This window comes from Convolutriloba macropyga, chromosome 5, assembly GCF_964194025.1.
Source record: "Convolutriloba macropyga chromosome 5, txConMacr16.3, whole genome shotgun sequence".
Lineage (NCBI taxonomy): Eukaryota > Metazoa > Xenacoelomorpha > Acoela > Convolutidae > Convolutriloba > Convolutriloba macropyga.
The window spans coordinates 48,230,802-48,243,155 of NC_134472.1; positions in this window are offsets into that span (position 1 = coordinate 48,230,802).

A 12,354-nucleotide genomic window follows, 5' to 3' on the forward strand; every position below is an offset into this window, starting at 1 on the left:
ACAAGGAACAACAGTGGGCAAAGGGTAGCTCAGGCATATCGTGCCAAAGTAACTATAACTCAAGGTTCTTTTTTGAAACACCACCAACACTGGCGTCAGCGAAGCAAGCTGATTAGTTTGCTTCTCTGTCGTCCGGCCACACTACACATTCAAAATTAACTGAAGGCGGAACATCGCACAAACGCCTTCATTGTAAAATTTCTATGCGGTCACCAAAAAATTCAGCTTTACTAGTTCAAATTAGGACTATAATAGAACATAATCTACTCGACTAACGAACTCAAGCCAAGCCGTTGTTGCTGCTGATTGAAGAGCATAAAACAGATGTTTTGGTTCAGCGGTTAAACAAACGACTACAACAACTCCGCTGAGAAACCAAAAATTAGGTGGGATTGCTCCTTTAAAACGAATTACAGCCCAAATGTTGTGATGGTTACTGTAATTTGTCGTTTACCTGTCAATCTAGAGAGCTTGTTCAGAAAAAATAAGTTGAATTATTAACGTTTTGTTTCATTTTATAAGTTGCTAAAAGACTCGTTTCTCAAGCAACTCGTTTCTCAAGCTACTGGAACCAAAATCAAACATCAGTTTTCATGATTTCTTGAGCTGTTGCCAATTGATGGGCAAAATATTCCAAGGTCATAAAAGGGGTGAAATAGAAAATATGAAAGTGACCAAAGGGCAGCTGGCGTTGCCTCTAGAATTCCGTTGCGACAAAAAAGATGGCTAATCAAGCGGTGAGGGTTTGATTTGCTAGCATAGACCTGCAGACGTTCGATAGGTTACCCGTACCTAAGGCCAAGTCAATATCAGTACTGGGCAAGTCTAATTCCAAGTCTAGATATCAGTACTGATTCAGAGCTATGATCATAACACATTAAAGACTTGCCAGACTTAGCCAAGACTTGGCAAGTTTTAATCCAAGTGCGAAAAGAAAGATCCGTACGGTGGGATCGAATCTACGCTCTCCATCACCCTAGATGTTTGTCCGTCTTACTGCGCGACCTCGACTGTTGAAAGTGTCCTTTGCGCCGTTCAAATACGCTTGAAAGAAGAAAATTTCAAGCGAGAAAGCGAGCAAATCATATTACATGTGAGACTTGCATTTATAATTGCCCAGTACTGATTTACACTTCGAGTTCGGTGCGGGTAAAAACTGTGTTAAGGAAAGTTTTTTCTGCTACAGTGGAGAAACTTGTGCTGGCTTGACTGATGAAGACGAAGGAGGGAGGACTGTAATTAATGTAGTTGTTGGCATAAAATTTCGGTTTATATTTTACGGTTTAGCTGTAAGTGGTTTCGGAGAAAACAGTGGCAATTTGATGCCTAAGTTGTTTATGGAAATGCTGCCATTTTGTGAGTAGTGGCAAGTTGGTTGGTTGTAAAAGCGTCTCGTTTGTGTTTTGGCAATGTTGCTTACGTTTGACGGACAAATAATCGTTGGTGGTGATTACTTGAAACGTTTCCAAACCGGACTCCGCGACCCTATTTCCGACTTCACGGTTCGGTAGGTTGGGATTTGATTTACCTGCATTGGAATATGTGAATTAAAATTTTATAGCTGTTTTCACTTAAAAAATGTTATCAGCAAAATCTCTTCTACGGCATCGATCTTGGACCATTGCAACGATTTAAATCCTCTTAAATTTATTTGATTCCGGTGAAAAAATGGATTATAATTGCTTAAAAACCTTTGATATGGATTTAAAATTAAGGTACGAAAACTCCATTAAAAAGATTTTTAACTATTTTCATTATAGTTTCTCCGCTCAGTGAAAACTGCTATACAGTTTTAAGTTTAAATTAACATTTCATGCATTTTGAAAGTTTTAATTTAACATTTCTAGTCCATCAGTTTCATCAGTTTCAGTCCACCCGCTCCATGCAATACCTTCGCAACACCAATTCTATCAGCTCATCAGGAGCCCATATGAAAAAAATGACGATCTCCATCTAAAATAGGGAAAAAAATGCATCAAAAAACTTTAAATAGGGTAAAATTAGCAGAATTTTTGGATAAAGTAATAGACTATACCTGCATAGAAGATGTCAAAGGTAGACTGAGTGTGCTCATTCTTTGAAATTGATTTTCAACTCTAAGCAAAGTTTCATATTAAAATTTGGCCAAAACCATTTTTGTCTAGTATTGAACATTATCCAGCTAATATTGTCGTTTTTTTTATCTATGTTCGACTAATTTTTGTATATTTTTTTAACCCTTTTTCGGCTAATATAGTCCTTTCTTGGATCTTTTTTCGACTATTTTTTAGGTAATATAGTCGTTCGTTGGACCATTTTTCGACTTATTTTTGTATATTTTCTTTCGTAAAAATTACATCTGGAAGGAAAGCTGGGATTCTCAAAAAAACTCAATTTGAATGTGGAAAATAAAATCTGTAGAGCCAAAAAAATTTGAAGCCGAATTAAAAGCTGAAGCAATCTCAATTTGAATCTGTAAAGCCAAAAGAATATAGAGCAAAATTGGTTGAGTTTAAATTATACAAAAATCTGTAAACGACAAAATCTTTGCGCGGTTGTGAAGTGTTTTAGCAGTTGTCTTTTCGCAAAGCTAAATTTTGCTCAATTTTGGTTGGCTAAAAATAGGTCCCAATAAAATAAGACAACTCCTGAATTGCTTTAAATCCGTTTTAAAATTTGCTTGCTATCGTTGCTGCAAACTTCTTTAAACATACCCCATATATTGGCAAAATGTATTCTAAGCCTAAAAAAATCTCAATAAAATCGATTGCTTGCTCAAATTTTACGACCCGGGTAGTACTGTGGCAGGACTATAGTGTGCGATTCTGTCAAATGTTGTGTTTGACTGTACACTTTATGACCAGATGAAGCAGGTTATTGCGAAAAAGAGTGAAGCTTCACCAAATGTTGTTTTGTTACTGCTTGAGCGGAGATATTATTTGAATTATCGTGAAAATTTGTTTTAATATTTTTTTTCAACTGTAGGAAGCCGTTGTTTACTGATCACATTATTCAATTCTTTTTGTTCACTGTTTTGGATAGCTTTTTGTTTGGTGCCTTATGAGATGTTGACCTCATCACTGGGTGGTTAATCAAGTTCCGTATAGGAGCTACGTTTGTTTGAGCTCCAAAGTGGCTCTTGTTGTTGATTATCTTCTTGTTATTGTATTGTGTTATCCCAGGTTGAGGTCACGCTCGAAATCGCTTCTGATCAGATCGCCCCAGACAAGTGGGACCTCTGGTCAGACCGTCCCAGACTGAAGTGACCTCTGATCAGACAAGAATGCGCTCGAAGATCATTGTGCGCTCGAAGTGTGCTCGAAGCCGCCTCTGATCAGGCGAGTTCCAGACCGAAGTGACCCCTGATCAAACAAGTTCCAGACCATCGTCCAGACGAGTTCCAGACTATTTTCCAGAATAAAGTGCGTTCGAAATAGTCTGATCAGAGAATGATTTTAAACATGAACAAATCTCTCAATATCGTTATAATATATTCATTTCATATATCATTTTATCAATCTTATATTCAACTAACAAAAAACCAATCCTGAAAAAATTGTTAATGAAAGTAAATCGATGAAAAATGATCAAAAAAATTACTGAGTATGCCATTTTTTATGCTTTTAACTGAAAAAATGAACTTAGACAGCTCTGCATAAAAACGTCTTTATCTACTTTAATTCAAAATCTTTTCTTGAGGGGACCAGCAGTTGTTATCAGCTGGACCCCTTGGTTCTGATCAAACCCATCAGATTTTCAGATGAAGTTCCGATCAGAATGCTGTTTTATTGTTGTCTCTTACCCGAGACAACAAAAGTCAGTAAGAAAACAAAAGAAACTGGAAAAAAATGTCGCTTGAATTGGTCTCTGGTCAGACTAGTGTGCGCTCGAATCGGCCTCTGATCAGACTTGTGTGCGCTTGAAATTGCCTCTGATCAGACCGTCCCAGACCAAAGTGACCTCTGATCAGACCGTCCCAGAACAAAGTGGCCTCTGATCAGGCAAGTTCCAGACCATTGTCCAGACAAAAGTGCGCTCGAAGCCTTTTTCAGACCATGTAATTCGAGCGCACCGGGAACATGTGTGCGCCCGAAACTCGTCTGATCAGGGGTCACTTCGGTCTGGCCACCTCGACCTGGGATCAGATCAATTAGGTTGTCGTTGAGCAGGTTTAAATCTTTTTGAATGCCTGTTTTGGTGTCTATCAGATCGAAATGGTTTGTCAAGCGTAGTGGTGTCTTACGTTTGTTCATATCTTATCTGGTAACGCGTAATGATTTCAGTGGAATAAAAACTTATTATTGACATTGCCTTTTTTCATATTTTTTGGTAGAATCAATGATGGTATTAGCCTCTGCGGGGATGGGTTGGTTTAACTTAATGCCTATTGTTTTCGTTACTGTTGATGATATTTACTGTTGCTGCTCTGTGAGATAATCTGGGAGATGTTCTGATGGAGTTCAATAAACTGACAGATCTTTAAGACGAGAACTCGATGTCATCACGAGTTCCTGAGTATGGCCGGCTCAACATTCCACCTCCGCACATGTCGTTTCATAAGTCGTTTCCATCACTGATGATGCGCTGCTGAGATGAAACTTCTCCTTCAAGACTTTCTGCGTTGCTTGTTTGAGTTCAGCTGCTATCGCGCTTGCCTTTTTGATCAATAGAGTTAGTGACCTGACTCTTTAATGATTCTGTCCTGTGTGATTGTTTGCTATAGTTATTCCCGTTGATTCTTCAATTTAAGCTAGGACATCTTGAAAAGATTCGAGACCGTCAAGCAATTTGGGTTGTTTTATTCTCAACTTGCTCTCCAGGGTTTGAAATATTTCTTTTTTTGGACCCTTTCTCGCTCAAAAAGGCAAAAACTGCTTTAAATTACGTTACGCAAAAAAATAAGAAAAAGCGGCTATACATTTTTGCCTCGGTACAAGTTTCTAAGGTTTTTATTAACTTCCTAAAGTCACGAATTTTCTAGTAATATTCTACTAGCAAAAATTCTAAATAAAAGTCTACTAGCAATCTGTCTCAAACAATATTACCCAAAAACAAGTAATCTGCAACAGACTGTTTGAAGCTCGACTGTATTAGAGCACATCCAAGCTGTTTTGATTAATTTTGAAACAATTATGGTTTTTTTGTTGTCGCGCTAATTTTAATGCATTTAAAATTTTGTCTAATTTTTTTCTTTTTTATATTTTCCAAGAAGTTTTTTGTGTTTGATGACTTCTGTGTCCAACAAATTGCCTAAACGCTGTTGGCAACTCTAAATCTGTTGGAACGTGACTTCAACTGCAAAAACTGAAACAAATTTGAAACAAACGGACAAATTTGAAACAAAACTTTTTGCTGAACTCAAATTAACTATGTCTATCCGCGCTTTAACGTTTACTTCGTGTTGAAACAAAAGTATCTGACAGAGAAATTTTTTGTTATTTTTCCCAGCATTCACTTAGAAAAGTAAAATTTAGTGACAGGTTGTTGTTTTAGTTGTCTGGCTGCTTTTTAAAAAAGAACCTTGAATGAAGGAGTTGCACCCAAACGCATCATAAACATAGCAAACTCTGAGCAGAGAACAAAGAACTGTAATGCTGCTTTTTACCTTCTTTTTTCAACTGGAAAAAAGTTCAAGAAAAGTCCCAGGTTTTTTTACTGTTTTTTGAGAAACCTATATTTTTTCCATAAAAACAGAAAAATGCACTCTGATTATAGTGCAATTGATCTTGATTTTCAATTTTTTGACAGAAAAAATAATGTAATGTTTTGGACATCAGTTTTTTTATGGGCAGAGATCTTCTATGACTTCTATGGTAACGTCGGAGATCTGTAGGCAATCATTTGGCGTAACGTCTGAAATAGAAAAGGAGGTGATTTTCCTTATAGGTAACTAAAGAAACCTGTACAAGATAAAAAACACTTTTGTATAATCTAGCTCTCGATAAAATTTTATGTGATATGCGGAAATTAGAATAACGAGTTTTATTTTCCAAATAGAATACGTAACAGTTGTCTTTTAGTTGAATAGCCATCAAGATGACACGGAATAAAAGAATAATGACGACTTCTCCTTGAAGAAAAAAAATAGAAAACAGTACCTCCAATGATTTTTTTTCTGCTTGAATTTGTAAACTCGACGAAGAAAAACGTAAACATGGGAGACTTTGGTCCCTATTGTTTTTTGTGGCAAAATAGGTTACTTGAAAAGCGGATAATTAATCGTTTACGTGTCCATCTAGAGAGCTAATTAATGAAAAAGAGCTGAGTTATAAACGTTTTAATGAAATTTGTCAGTTGTGGGAGGACGCAACTCATTTCTTTAGTTTTTGGGACCAACATCAACATCAGTTTTTATGACATCTTGAACATGCAAATTGAGGGGTTACAATTTCTTTTAGGCGGACAATGGGACACAATGTCTTTCTGCATTATCAATCACTTCCAATTTTGTGTCGTATTTTTAATTTAAAGAAATCACTTTTGCTGTTTCAATCAACTAAATATTAATTAATTCCTTACTCTAGGGAAGTCGTTCTAATTCTGTTTCTGGTAATTTTTTTGTTTCTAGCGGTCTCTTAGAATTTTGCTATGAGAAAGAGCTGATTTCTGAGGACAATTTAATGCAGGTAGAGACTCATCCAGAAACAACATCTTAGAAGACTTCAATGTTTGGTACGGCCTCATAAAGAGCAGTACAAATTTTTGTATTTTTCATAGCAAAGTTAAACTCAGCTCCAAAAAAGTATAAAAAATGAATTGCATGAGATAAGCGTTATATTTTAAATCATCTTTATGCAGTCAGACTAAGGAAATTGGTAATTACATTTTCCACTGAACATTATAAGTCTTGTTAAGTATTTAACGTAAAAATTTAAGCTGGGCATCTTGGGACATAGTCAACAGAAAAAGAAGCGAAAGATAATATTAAATAATTGGGGATCGAACAACAGGAAATCATTTTTATAAATATTTCTTTAAAACAATGCTTGAAGAAAAAAAGAAAGAAAAATAGAGAACACAATGGGTTCCTGCGTAACGGATGCAAAGTGCACACCAGTCATAGGAATTGGGCTTGTTTACCCATTGAAGATGTTCAAGTGCAGTATGCATGGAGCAGCATGTAGGATAAAGCACAAAAAAATTGGTCGCGGGTTTGGGCCTCATGCGTCAAGTTGGTGATAGGTTATGAGGCGCGCTGGATACATCATACAATTGCTCACCTACACTCGGGCCCCAAAAATGTGCAATCTCGTGTAACAATCCGCAAGCTCATTTATTTTACCTTAAAACTCTAGATAATAGAGACCAGATTGTTGGTCAAATTATTCCGGTTCACACTATTGTATGGGTTGCCTTCGTGTACATTTCTGTCTCTAAGACATAGGATCACCTTCTTCCAGAACTGAAAACCGCTTTTTGAATTACCGCTCTCAATCTGTTACAGCGAAGTACTACGCCAGTGAAACGAAACTTGATACAGCTTGCCAAGACATGAAAGATCTTGACAGACTTGACAAAACATGGATTATCTTACCAAGATCTTGATGGGACAAAAGTTCTTGGTACATCTTGGTAAGATCTTGCCATGATCTTATCAAGCTGTATCAAGATAACTTCTTAATTAAACATGCCAAAATCATGGTTAAACATGGCAATAAAACTTTCACTGTAATTTAGAGAAGTAAAAAGTAATCAAAGTGTTGGTATTGCTGGACATAATACTTTTAAGTTGCTCTTTTCAAGACTTTTAGCATTTAAACAAACGTTTTTGACCTCGGATTCTCGAATTTGTTTCTGTTAGTCATATATCAACAAAAATACGTTTCAAACGCACAAACAAATGTTTTAAATTCTTTTAAGCCCTTTTTAGTATTGATTTTGGCATAAACACTTTACATATCACATAAAAAATGTGATATGTAAAAATCTGTAAACAAATGAGGTTAAAGTGGATCAAAGACGGTTTTTGGCTTAAAAATAATCAACGTTTTCTGATTTACAACGAGCAAAAAACAGCCACAAGGCAGATTAATTTCATTGACAAAACACGAAATTAAATCATTCAGTAGAAGTTCAGAATTGTTACTTTCAAATCAGTAGATTACATTGCTTATGTTATTGATCAGTTTACTGAATTTATTGAGTCTTCGTTCATTTTATTTAATATTTCTATATGTCATGTTATTTTTTGTTAGGTTTTTTACATGGGACTTTAGGGGGGGGGGCTTCTCGGTGGCGGTCCTGTATAAGTTGTGTACTATGTACATATCGAGCTAGCATCCACTCAAAAGTTTCAATATACTGGAAAACGCGGCTCATTTGTTGGTTAGTAAACTAACGGGAGCTGCATTTTCCGACATTCTTGGTAATTCTTCCTAATTTTTGATAAATCTTGATAATTCCTGCTTAATTTTATGATTTCGTGCTAATTCATGTTTTTGGGTGCTATTGAATTTAATTTAATACTTGGTACATCTTGCCATGTCATGGTTAAACTTTCTTGGAAATCTTGTTTCATGACACCCATGCAAAGATCTTGTAAGTTCATACATATCTTGATATTATCTTGCCATGTAACTTGGCAAGATCTTAGCAAGATTTTCCATGAATAAGTATGTTTCTTATCAAGGCTATCAAGTTACATTTCACTGGGACAGGCATCTCTTCGACCATATTGCCGGAAATTAGAGTCTATTTTACCTGCCAGCCCCAAGTGTAGAATTACAATGGACAATAGAGCGTGCACCTGGGAGGACATGTTTGTTAATTTATTCAGTAAAAAGATTTATTTGGAACAATTATATAGTGCTGATTTCTGAAAACAACAAATATGAACAGATATAATAATAGGAAAAGAAGCTTGAATTCATCCGTTAGTGAATCTCACAGCCAATCGCAAAATAAGTATTGTTAATTCGCTTTTGTGATCAAACTAAGGTTGATTTAATTGCCGTGGCCTCTGAAACATATAAGTGAGAAAACATAAGCAGAGTTCAGAACAAAGAAAATTTAAAAGTATATTTAGAAGATTGTCAATAGACCTCACGTTCTCAACGTAAGTACTTTTAGACAATTCAAAGTTTTCACATTCCAGAAGTAACCTTTGTAATTTAAAATCAACCTGAAAATAAATGAAATTCGTGCATAGTGTAATTAAAATCCGGGCCCTTGATATTTAAAGCTTACATGAGGGAAATATCTGATATTATTAACATCTAATTATAATATCAGTTCAAATAATTAGATTGAAACTACCGTACCGAACTCCAAGTGTAAATCAGTACTGGGCAATTGTAAATGCAAGTCTCCCATGTAATATAATTTGCTGGCTTTCTCGCTTGAAATTTGCGTCTTCCAAGCGTATTTTAACGGGGTGAAGGATTAACTTTCAGCAGTCACGGTGGCGCAGTAAGGAGGGCAATTATATGAAGTCACGGGGAGGTTGTCGGTTAGTGCCCGTATGGAACTTTATTTTCTCCCTTGGGTTAGACGTGGCAAGTCTTGGCCAAGTCTGACAAGTCTTAAATGTGTTATGATCATAGCTCTGACTCAGTAATGATACCTAGACATGGAATTGGACTTGCCCAGTACTGATATTGACTTGGCGTTAAGTACGGGTTTGTTATTAGATTAGATTTTGTTGACTTAATATGTTCAATTCTCAATTTTAATGCGACGCTCAGATTGAGAAATCTTTTAACACAAAATTATTAAAATAACTTTTAACATATCATAGCTAGGTTTTGAATTGTCCGGCAAAAATGGCGAGTAGATTTCAGGTAAATTCTACTTATGAAGGATCGTACACGTTATCCATGAACCCCCCGTAGAGCAACAAAATCCAATCTTTTTAGGGTCAAACAATTGGTAATGATATTCTTACCACCTGTATTTTTTTGTAGTTTTTTCTTCAGTCTTAACCATTTTTCTTCTCTATTTATGTTTACCGACCAATTTCGAAACTATAATGAAGACAGCAAGAATTTTTTCATCATATTTTCAGCAAGAATTTTTCCATCATATTTCAAACATGTTTTGTTTTTTGCCGGTTGATTTGTCAAATATTCAACTGTTAAAATCACTTGCCTATGAATTCTTAGATTGATCTTATTAGAATGAGCAGTCAGGATCTTTTGTCAAAAACGACCCTTGCAAAACTTTCTCGAAATATGTAAATTTCAAAAGTTATCATTCAATTAGACAACCCTTACTAATTCAAGTTCACTAACAAAAAACGCTTTTGAAAAATGGGGAAGCTAAAAACCTTGACTACCACCCACCCACTGTTATTTGATTTAGTGCTGAAACAAGGCCTGGGCGTAACAAGGCAAAGTTAACTCATCTTTCCAGTGGAGGGTCAGAGTGAAGATTTTAAAGCATTTTTTAAGGGTAACAAAATAATTGTTGTAGACTTTTCTCCACTGAAATTTACCGGATTTATTTTACTTATTGCTTGTAGCTATGAAAAAAGTTTTGTATGAGCTGGGATGAAATTGCTTAAAAATGGGATTGAACATAACAATTTTTTTTCAGTGTTTTGGTTGTCTTAAGAGTAATGATTGATATTGTTTTGCTTTAAAGTGGAATACTACCTGTTTATGATCCTCCTTAATCAAACCATTGAATTCGAAAAAAGGCATTGAACTAAATTTATGTTAAATTTTTCTAATTTCGTTTCCTCGAGATATTTAAGGACAATTTTCAATTGATCTGTATCAACTCGCCTGTTTAAAGTAATTAATTTTGCAAGAAACAAAAACGTTTTAGTTTAACAAGGTTAAAGTACATAATAGTTCTTTGAGACTCGACGGCATTATCTAGGGGTCGTTGAAAACTTGTTTTAAAACGATATATGTGTGTTCTGTCATATCACCAAAACATCACCACTATCTTTGTTGAATTTGCAGTGCTTTGAAGTACCAGGATGGAGATTCTTGAGAGAAAAACATAAAATTTTGATGCATGATTTTGATCATTTATCGTTTGGGATATGGATTCTACTAACGACTTAACATTGGACATTTAATATTTCCCCAGTTGAGGTCCAGACCCAAATTTTCGTCTGATCAGACTTTCCAGACCGAAATTATCTCTGATCAGACTTTCTAGACAAAAATTCCCACTGATCAGACTTTCCAGACCCAAGATACCTCTGATCAGACTTTCCAGACACAAAAGGTCTCTGATCAGACTTTTCAGACTGAAGGTGTTCTGATCAGACCATCTTCAGACCATGGTTCAGACTCAAATTCAGACGATTGCCCAATCCTTAATCAGACTATGATCAGACTCAAATGCGCTCGAAATAGTCTGATCAGAGAAAGATTTGACTTATGAAAAAAATCTCCTAATTTTGCTATAATTTATTCATTTCATAAAAACTGATGTTTGCAGTATGTAATTCATCTAAGGAAAAATCAATTACAAAAGTATTGCTAAAGAAAACGATACCCAACTGCTGAGCACAAATTTTATTTAGTGTACCATTTAGTGTATATTTCTGACTCAGTTGATGAGTTTAGACAGTTTTCCACGAGAAACATCGTGGTCTCCAGTTGATCCAAATTTCTTCTGAAAGGGACCGGCCTCTACTATCAGCTGGACTCCTTTTTTCTAATCTGAGCTGTCGGACTTTAGACGAGTCTCTAATCATCTCTGAGTAAAAAAAATGAAAAAAATTAATGAGCTCGAAATGGTCTCTGGTCAGACCCAATTGCGTTCAAAAACATTTCTGATCAGACCCAAGTGCGCTCGAAGTCGCCTCTGACCAGACAAAAGTGCGCTCGAAGAGGTTATGATCAGACTCAATTGCGCTCGAAGTCGCCTCTAATCAGACCCAAGTGCGCTCGAATCCGCCTATGATCAGACATTTCAGACCAAATTGACCTCTGATCAGACCATCTCCAGACTATCGTCCAGACTGCAGTGCGCTCGAACTTCCTTCCAGACCCTGTAATTTTGGTCTGGTAACACACGGGTGTGCGCTCGACTGTGTCTGATCATAAACCAATTTGAGTCTGGACCTCATCCTGGGTCTTGATAAGTGGATTTGTTCAGGACTCCAAAATTGAATGCTAACTTTTTTGTTTGATCTTTTTATAGAGTGCTGATAATTTTTGAATGTAAATTTTGATCAGGTTATTAATCATGTTTTTTTGTACATTTTTCTGTGAGTACAATTTTAACATTACGCTCTTAACTTAACTTTCTTCTTTTCTGGTGCTTAAGATTTTTAAAAATTTTCAATTTCTTTTTGTTTAGGTTGAATTTGGAAACAAAAAAGATCATCTTGAATTTTTGAGCTCGCTTTTTCAGAGATTGTTTGTGGATTGTTTTAGTTATGCAAATCATGAATGAAAACATTTCTGGACAGAG